The sequence below is a fragment of the Rattus norvegicus genome, chromosome 10 (genome assembly GCF_036323735.1).
Source record: "Rattus norvegicus strain BN/NHsdMcwi chromosome 10, GRCr8, whole genome shotgun sequence".
NCBI lineage: Eukaryota > Metazoa > Chordata > Mammalia > Rodentia > Muridae > Rattus > Rattus norvegicus.
In genome coordinates, this window is record NC_086028.1 from 103,171,222 (window position 1) to 103,179,866 (window position 8,645).

The 8,645-nt window shown below is 52.8% G+C and overlaps 1 long non-coding RNA gene across 3 annotated transcripts; it reads right to left on the bottom strand.

Moving 5' to 3' along the window:
• Positions 1-6,536: 6,536 nt before the first annotated feature.
• On the bottom strand, positions 6,537-7,208 carry LOC120095338 (uncharacterized). Of its 3 annotated transcripts, XR_005490827.2 has the most exons (3): positions 7,064-7,208; positions 6,895-6,984; positions 6,537-6,694 (listed from the first exon to the last, which is right to left on the bottom strand). It is a non-coding gene; the product is annotated as an uncharacterized LOC120095338 (long non-coding RNA). The 3 variants fall into 3 exon arrangements; XR_010055286.1 differs by having other exon boundaries at positions 6,895-7,208; XR_010055285.1 differs by having other exon boundaries at positions 6,829-7,208.
• Between the last annotated feature and the right edge of the window lie 1,437 nt (positions 7,209-8,645).

An 8,645-nucleotide genomic window follows, 5' to 3' on the forward strand; every position in this document is an offset into this window, starting at 1 on the left:
GAGCCACACAGTAAAGGGAAAGGTCACTTGTCCCCTGACCTCCACACATTCAGAGAGACATGCCTTCCCTGCCCTGAAAACACCTGAAAAAAAAAAAAAAGAAGAAGAAGAAGAAGAAAGAAATTAGTAAAATGTAGCAAATATTCCTCAAAAGACGAATATAACCCACCAGGAGTACAGGTAACGAGTGGTGGCTCACGCCTTTAATCCCAGCACTCGGGAGGCAGAAGGTGGATTGATCTCCTTGAGTTCAGGACCAGCCAGAACATCCAAGGCTACGCAGAGAAATCCTGTCTCAAAAACCAACCAAACAAAAACAGAAAGAAAGAATATTATGAAATAGAAGAGAAGAAGAGGCATCTGAGTCACAAGCATTTCTTCCTTACCAGCCTGAGTGACAGCAAGCATTTCTTACCAGCTTTGTAGAAGCAGCACAGGGGAATTTCCCCTGAAACTATTTGTTTGTTTATCTTTATTTTATGCACTCGACCTTATACCCTCCCTGTGCAGATAACAATGTCTGACACTTCCCTACAGTGATTTTGGATCTACTTAGCCCTTTTACTGGCTGTTTTGTACTCCATGACATCAGGGCCTCAACTCTCCACCCACAGCAATGGGTGCTTTGGTACCTGATGGTGCTTTGCCCTTGTGACGTCCCTGCAGCTGCCATGTTTGAGCAGACGTCTTCACTCTGCACATCCACAGATGGTTGCTAACAGCAGAACAGAGTTCCTTGCTGCTATGGGGGCCCTAGCACATGAAAGAGGTGGTAATAAATAGGAACAAAAGGCCCGTGAAGTGACAAGACAAACCTGTCATTTGCAGATGGCACTCTCCCACCTAAAATGTCCAGTAGAATCAGCTGACAATTGTTACAACTAACATAGAATTAGAGCAAGATGGCCAGGCAGAGGCTCCCCACTCAGAAAAGACCCACAATACCCGATGGCTCCTCCTCTCATTGGTCCTTTCTTCCTAGACTCCAGTCAGAACCAGTTAGGAAGCATATGGCGGGACATTTGAGTTCTGGTTCCCAAAGTCCCCTCCAGCAGTTGGTCTCAAACTTGAGGGAACATCAGAGTCCCCTAGATGGCCCCAACCAGTTTGCGAACCTTCACGCTCAGGTCTGCACACAGGAGGGGAACCAGCATCTTTTTTTTTTTTTTTCTATTCTTTTTTTTTCAGAGCTGGGAACCAAACCCAGGGCCTTGCGCTTGCTAGGCAAGCGCTCTACCACTGAGCCAAATCCCCAACCCCGGGAACCAGCATCTTAACCAAGCTTTCCGGGAGCGACAAGGACCTAAAGATGCACTCTGTTCATAAAGTCTGCAGTTTTGAGGAAGCAAGCCCCTCTCCCATCAAAGACTTTGCTGTTTTGGTAGTTGGAGGTGGGGGAATATTGCCATATTTTCTGGCTCTAATTTGCACTCTGCTGATTATGACTGAAGCTGACAGGATCCTCCATCCTCACCTTGACCTCTGTTTTTATGCCACAGGATGCAAAAGAGGTTAAGTGTGCGGCTAAGGGCTCACATCTCCAGGTGGCTCTGGTCCTCTCATTCGGTCCCACACACCCACCATGAAGAAAATGATCCAGTCTCTGCCTTGAGAGACGTCTTTTCCCAATCCAGCTCAGAGCCCAGTGCTCTAGCGTGCAGTACCAGCACCGGGTGTCCTCAGTCCCAGTATCTCCACCCTCTTTAGAAGCCCCTGTCCACAGCCCCTGGACATTTTCCTGCATCAGACGGAGTTTTCAGTGGAAAGGACGAAGAATGGATCCAGAAGCCCTGACCACACATTCTCACTGAAGACTCAAAGCCACCCTGGACCCTCAGCCAAGGTTTTATTGTCTATTTAAAATAAGGGGCTAGCACTCAGGAGATGGGAAGATGGCTCAAGGACACTAGAAAGCCACCCAGGGTAAGAGAGGTGCTTGTATGGGGGGACGGTTGTCTTCCCGCCATTCAGATCCCGCGGCTTCAGCAACGCGTTCTGGAGTGCTGGTTAGTGAAGGCGCAGAGGCTAGGCAACAGGGCGCTCTGTTTCAGTCCACCGTCTCCCTCCAGACAAACGCTGCTGGGATTACTCTGCATTTCCAGGTCCACCAGAGCTGCAGCAATAGAAGCACTTATGTAAATGCGTGGTGGAAAGAAAACCAGGCGAGGACCTACAGACCCGTAAGACCCCGGAGCTCTAGTACTCCATTCTTGTACACGTTCTGAAAAGAGGCAGTCGTTTTGAACCAACAAGCTTCTTTTTAGGGAACTTTGTCTCTGCCTGAGGTTAGAACCTGTTTATGCACACAGACTTATAGGATGTGATGGCAGGTCAGCCTTGGTGGCCATGAGCATAGTCCATGAGAGGAGATGGAAGCTTGTCCAGGCATCCTTTGTACCAATGTCTTTCCATCCATCCATTCATCCACCCACCCATCCACTCATCCATCCAACTTTCTATCCATCCATCCAACCAACCACCCATTCACCTATCTATCCATCTACCCATCCACCCATCTATCCACCCACCCATCCATCCATCCGTCCATCCACCAACCATCCTTCTACCCATGTATCCATCTATCCCTCTATTCATACATCTATCCCCTCCATATCTATCACTCTCCCCTCCATTCGTCCATCCAACCTTTATATATCCGTCCATCTATCCCTCTACCCATCTACCCATCCACCCACCCACCCATCCATCCATCCCTCCATTCATCCTCCTTTCTACCCACCCATCCATCCTCTGACTCACTTACCCATCTATCCACCCCCATGTACTCATCTTCTCATCCTCCCTGTTTATCCTTCCTTCATCTGCCCGCCCACCTATCCACTCCTTTATCTACCTGTCTCTCCATCCCTCTAGTCATTGATTGCCTGCCCATCTATCCCTACCTCTACCCATTCTCTGAGTCCTCTCCTCTGCCTGGGACACAGTAACTAAGCAGAGGAAGGCATGGACAGAGAGTAGGCAACCATGGGGAGCCCAGGTGAGAAGCTCAGTGTGGGCTGCCATAGTTACATGCCTGTGTTACAGGCAGAGCATCCTGCCCGGGAGAAACCTGGGCTCTAGATCCCCAGAGTCTGTTAGGATCTCCGAACTGCTTAGTGGCTTTTGCAGTCATAAGCAGAGAGTCCTGTCAGGGAGCTCAGGGTCCTGAGGTACCGGATGGCTGACCGAGCAGCTCTTGATCTAAGGTCTGGTATTTCCACGGTGTCCTACCCCAGACTTCCCAGACTCTGGTTGAGCAATTATATACCCATTTTGTAAACAAGGAAACTGAGGCTCGATGTACATGAATCATCCCCAAGCCCACTCAGCCCCCAGAACTGTATTTGAGCTTGCAGAATTCTGAGCTGTATTTATCTCATCCTCGCCAGACTCCCCTCCAAAGAGAGGCAAGGCTTTCCCTATTGGAGCCCTGACTCTGTCACTACAGCCCTAAGGTGCAGAGGCAGGATCGGGATGCATCAAGCGCCTGCCCCACCCTGTTCCCTTGAGGCCTGGCCACTGGGATGGAAAGCCGGAGGCAGCCACGCCCCACCAGGCTGAAGGCTCAGAGAAGCGCGAAGCCTCTTCACTGCCCCCATTTAGTGTTTTGCGCTGCCGCCCGTTTTGTTTGTAGAGTTTGATGAGATGTTTACTTAGGCTCACTGTCCCTGTTAAATCGTCTCCGTCCATTTTAAAGCCTAACTTAAATCTCTACCTTTAAGAAACCCATAAGCTCTTCCACATGAGGGCAGGATGGGGAGACAGACTCGGTGGGTTTGGTCCACATTTGTATCCAGTGTGTGTGTGTGTGTGTGTGTGTGTGTGTGTGTGTGTGTGTGTGTGTGTGTGTGTGTGTCTTGTCTTTGCTCCCCACGGTGCCTGTCTAAATTAGGAGTTACTGCTAAGAGCTTCCCCGAGCTTGTGAGGCATCTCGTCTACATGCTTTCAGTTGGGAAAAGAATTTGTTCTAAAGGAGAAAAGGCATAGCAGGCAGAGGAAGAAGCCAGGTGAAGCAGCCAGCGGTTAGAGGCTGGAGGCTAGAGCCAGCCACCACAGGAGGCCAAGGATGGATTCTGAGGCCAAACAGGTTCCAAGGCCGCCCACACCCCGCCCCCGCCCCTGGACTCTCCTCTCTGCTGTCCCCCAGTCAGGCACCGCGAGCTGATTCCTGCCTTCTCTGCACTTTCCTAATAGCAGCAATTCCTTGTCCCTTCTTTACCTCCCTGGCTGCTCCAGCCTCTCCGGTGTCCCTAGTGCTCCAGATCCAGCACTCCCCGGGCTTGAGGCTTTTGCTCCCCCACCCACAGGGCAGGACCCTCTAGGTGAAGCCCCTCCCACCCCTGCTAGCTCCTCCCCTTCACAAACGTCTCTCTCTAGTAAGGTTCTTGCCCTCTGGCATCTGTTTTGTTTTGTTTTGTTGTTTTTAAAGCCCTGCCCATGGGGGTTGGGGATTTAGCTCAGTGGTAGAGTGCTTGCCTAGCAATCGCTAGGCCCTGGATTCGGTCCCCAGCTCCGAAAAAAGAAAAAAAAAGAGGGGGAAAAGAAAAAAAAAAAAAAAGAAGCCCTGCCCCTAGAACCCTCCTGGTGGTTCAAAATTAAACACTTCCCCGCTGACTCCCTTATGAACCTTGTCCTCAGCAGGACCGACCAGCTTTGTGCCTGTATGAAGGCATTTGCTATCTATTGGGCCCTACCTGAGTCCACAGAACTCCTAAACCTTGTTAGTTCCAATCCACGCCCGGAGGTTGTGTGACTAGTGATGTGTGGGCATTGAAGTCAGGTACTATGTCTCCAGCGATCTGAAGGGCCACACTTGGGGAGGAAGACATCCTTTCTTACCACAAGGGTGGAGAGAACCCACCACAGTAAACACCCTCCCTAGCTGCTCCTCTGGACACTTCTGGATTTTTTTCTGCTGGTCCTGGGGACCCAGCGTCCTAGGCCCCTTAGGCCTAGGAATCTCCATCTGCTGGGACCAGGCTTTTGACACTGTTTAGAGCTTCACCTCCCTGGCCAGCTTTCCTGCAGGGAAGTGTCCTGTGCAGGACAACTCCTTGGAGACCAGAGAGATAGCAACACACAGGGCTGGCAGAGTGGGCCCTTGGAGACTGCAGGAGACCTGCTTTTCTCCCAATTTCTCCTCAGCGTCCTTGACCTGTGGATGCTTTATTCCCTCTCTGCCTTCATCCCCTGTGGATTCTTAAACTGAGGATCTGTATGCTTCTGCCTTCTTTTTCTTGTTCCTCCTTTTCCTCCTCTTCCTCCTTCTCTTCTTCTTTCTCCTCTCTCCTCCTTCCCTCTGTCTCCTATGTTTCTCTCTTTCCCTTTCTCTCCCTCTCTTTCGCTCTCTCCCCTCTCCCTCCCTATTCCACTCCCTCCCTCTCTCTCCCTCTGTGTGTGTGCACCTGTGCATGTGCGCATGCTCAAGTGTGTGCACTGGTATGCATGTGTGCACACGTGGCTCCTGGAAGCCTGAGGTCCACACTGGGCATCTGCCTAAGTCGGTCTGCATCTTACTTTCTGAGACAGGGTCTCTTTTCCAATCTGGAGCTTGTTGCTTGGGCTTGGCTGTCTGTCCAGCAAGCCCCCTGAATCTGTCTGTCTCCACCTCTACCCTACTACTGGGAGTAGCTTTTGTGAGGCACTTTATCCACTGAGCCACTTACCCCCTTCTGTCTCTGTCAGGACACTCACTGGCGTCAGCCACCCCCCCAAACCCAGGTTAACCTCAGCTCCATCGGTGTCTTAATTACATCTCCAGAGACCCCCTTTTCCAAACGGTGACCGCACTGTCACTGTCTTAGTCCACATTGGCATGGATTTGGGGGCACACTACTGAAACCAGTAGAAAAGAAGATGGGACTGAGGCAATGGGGCCAAGCCACCGTCCCTGGGGCAGATGGCAGCAGTAAGTGCCCCAAGCACTGTGGCACTGCGTGTGGAGCGGAGGGGAGCTGCTGCTACTAATCCCCCTGTTCTTGGGCTTCTTTAACACAACCCCCTTCCAGGCCCTTCACAGTTCTCATTAATGCACTCGTTCCTGCTGGAGGGACACGAAGATACCTTTTGATTTCACCGAACTACTAAAGAATAAATGGTCCCAGTGGTGCCGAAGATGGTGGTTGAGCAGGGAGCTAAGAACAAAAGAGAGATTCAACTGCCTTGGGAAGCCTAGGTTGGCTGAACTGGGGGTGAGGTATAGGTAGATGGGGGTTCTATCCCAGCTTCCATTCCCCTCCCCTTTCTGTCCTCATCCTCCCTGCTCCCCTCCTTCTCGTCTCCCCTCCCCTCAGCTGCTGTGGGGGCTGTGGCCACCATTTAATATGCAGAGGTGGACAGCTGGCACCAAGGCAGGCGCATCCTCCTCGGAGGGGCATGCGGTATTTCAAACAAAGAACACACAACAAAGGACCTGTGTGGGATCTGTGAGCATCTGCGCTGAGCGAGATTTATCTAAGCAAGCAGAGGGGCCCTGACCTTGGGCTTGAGAGCTTTAAAGGGAACAGGCAGCCGTTGCAGACGGAACAGAGAGACACTTGTGATTATCATTATTTAATATAATGGCCCTAAACTGTTGGGAGGGGCACAGATGCCACTCGAGGACTGGTTTTTATTACGGGAGATATGGCGCAGAGAACGGTGACAGCGAGGAGGGAGAGGCACATTCCGAAGGGGAAAAGAGCAGGATCAGGAGCTGCAGGCAGAAAATAAACAGATTCCCCTTCCCCTCCCTTCCTCCCTCCCTCCCTCCCTTCCTCCCTCCCTCCCTCCCTCTCTTTCCTTTCCTTCCCTTGCTTTCCCTACTCTGCGGCTCCCACATTACCCTACCGGGGGAAGAGGAAACTGCCTTGGAGGGGTTTCGGAAACAGAGAAAGAAGACGGTTTCCTCAGTACCTCAAGCCAGGATTCAACAGGGCTGCAGGGTCCCCAGGGCCTGCCCCAAGACCCAGGGCAGCAGCAGCAGGGCATCTGGGTCAAGGGAGGCTAGAATGGGAGGGGACAGTGAGGAAGGTCCAGGAGCTAAGCTGGTGGTGTGTTTTTCCCTGGGGTCCCAAAAGGCAACCTGTGTCTCTTCCTGCAGACATTTGATGCCTGGGGGAGTAAAGAGGGAGAAGGAGTTGACTGGGCCACTTTGACGCTGCGGAAGCTGAGGGTTTGGGTCCAGGCTCAGATACCTGGGCCATGCCCACAGCGGGTGCTCCTGGATTCCATGATGTCACCGACTATAGTGACACTCTGTTCTCCTCTCAGAATCCAGTCTCTCAAATCCTCCTCCCTAAGACGGGATAAAAAGGTGTCCCCGCCCAAAGATATTCTCTCTGGAATGTTCCAGAAGCCCAGTACTCCCGGCAGCAAGGATCTAGCAGAGATTCAGCATTGGCTGGGGAAGGAGAGGTGGCAGGAGCTGGGTCCCTCTTGACAGCCGTGGCAATGCCCAGGTAGAACAGAGGGGCTCGCAGCCCGTTTCCACGGAAAGGTTTCTTCACCCCCAAAGCAGCTCAGATGCAAGATGCAGGGAGAAGAAAACAAGGCAGGAGCTGAACTTGAGAGGGTGACGCTGTGCAGTGTTCTCCCCAGGAAGAGCTGTAGAGCCCAGACAGGGTGAGGAAGCAGGGCTGGGTGCTTCAATGGCCTTCCGGGGGCGGGAACGGGGGCGGGAACGGGGGCGGGGGCGGGGGCGGGGGCGGGGGCAGAGGCTTTACCTCTGAGTGAGCTCCAGGCTCTGAGAAGCATTGAGTAAAGTGAGGCCTGAGGTGGCCTGGGGTACCTGGCAGGACCCTCCCCCAACAGGCACACAGGGAGTCCCACTAATGTTTGTAGGTGACACCAGATCACAGCCAAACTACGTCCTCGGACCTGTTTCACCTCCAGTGCCAAACACAACGTTGGACCTCAGTCTCCTTGTCTATGAAATGTGACTAAAGAAGGGGCCCACCCTCAGGGCCTTCTCAACTCACCCCACTTTGTTACACATAGGTTGGGGGGAATTTTAGGCAGAGAGAGGGGAGAGAGACAGAGAGGAAGGGAGGAGGAGAGGAAGTGAGGGGGAGGGAAGGGTGAGGGAGGAGAGAGAGAATGGGGAAGAAAGGGAGGAGAGGGAGAGGGAGAGAGGGAGGGGGAGAGGAAGAAGGAGGGAGGATGTGAAAGGGAGAGGTGAGGGGGAGGGAGAAAAGGGGAAAGGAGAGGTAGGGGGAGCAAGAAAGCATGGTGGGGAGCGAGAGAGCAACATCATGAGAGGGAGAGGAAGAGAGGAGGGAAGGGGAGGGGAGGAGGAGAGGGGGAGAAAACACAGGCAGGCCTGGCTATGAATGGGCACTAGGGCAGTGAGTGCTTCTGCAGGCCATGAGGGCCCTGGCTGGGTGAAAGAGGGACTCTCACCATTTGGAAGAATTGTCTACTCCCACACACACACCCACTTCTGAGCCTCTGGTTCACCTCACAACCCAGCTCCAAAACCACCAAGGGTCTCTTGAGGCCACTCAGGGAGACGGCCAGGATGGATGGACAGAGGAGGTGCAGTGAGCCTCTGTCCCTTCTCTTCTTCAGGGCCAGCAGCCTCTGGCATGCCTGGGTGCCTCTGAAGCTCCTGGTGAGGCTGCTGTGTGGGAGACAGAGATTTCCACAAAATCAGTTTCTCTGCGACT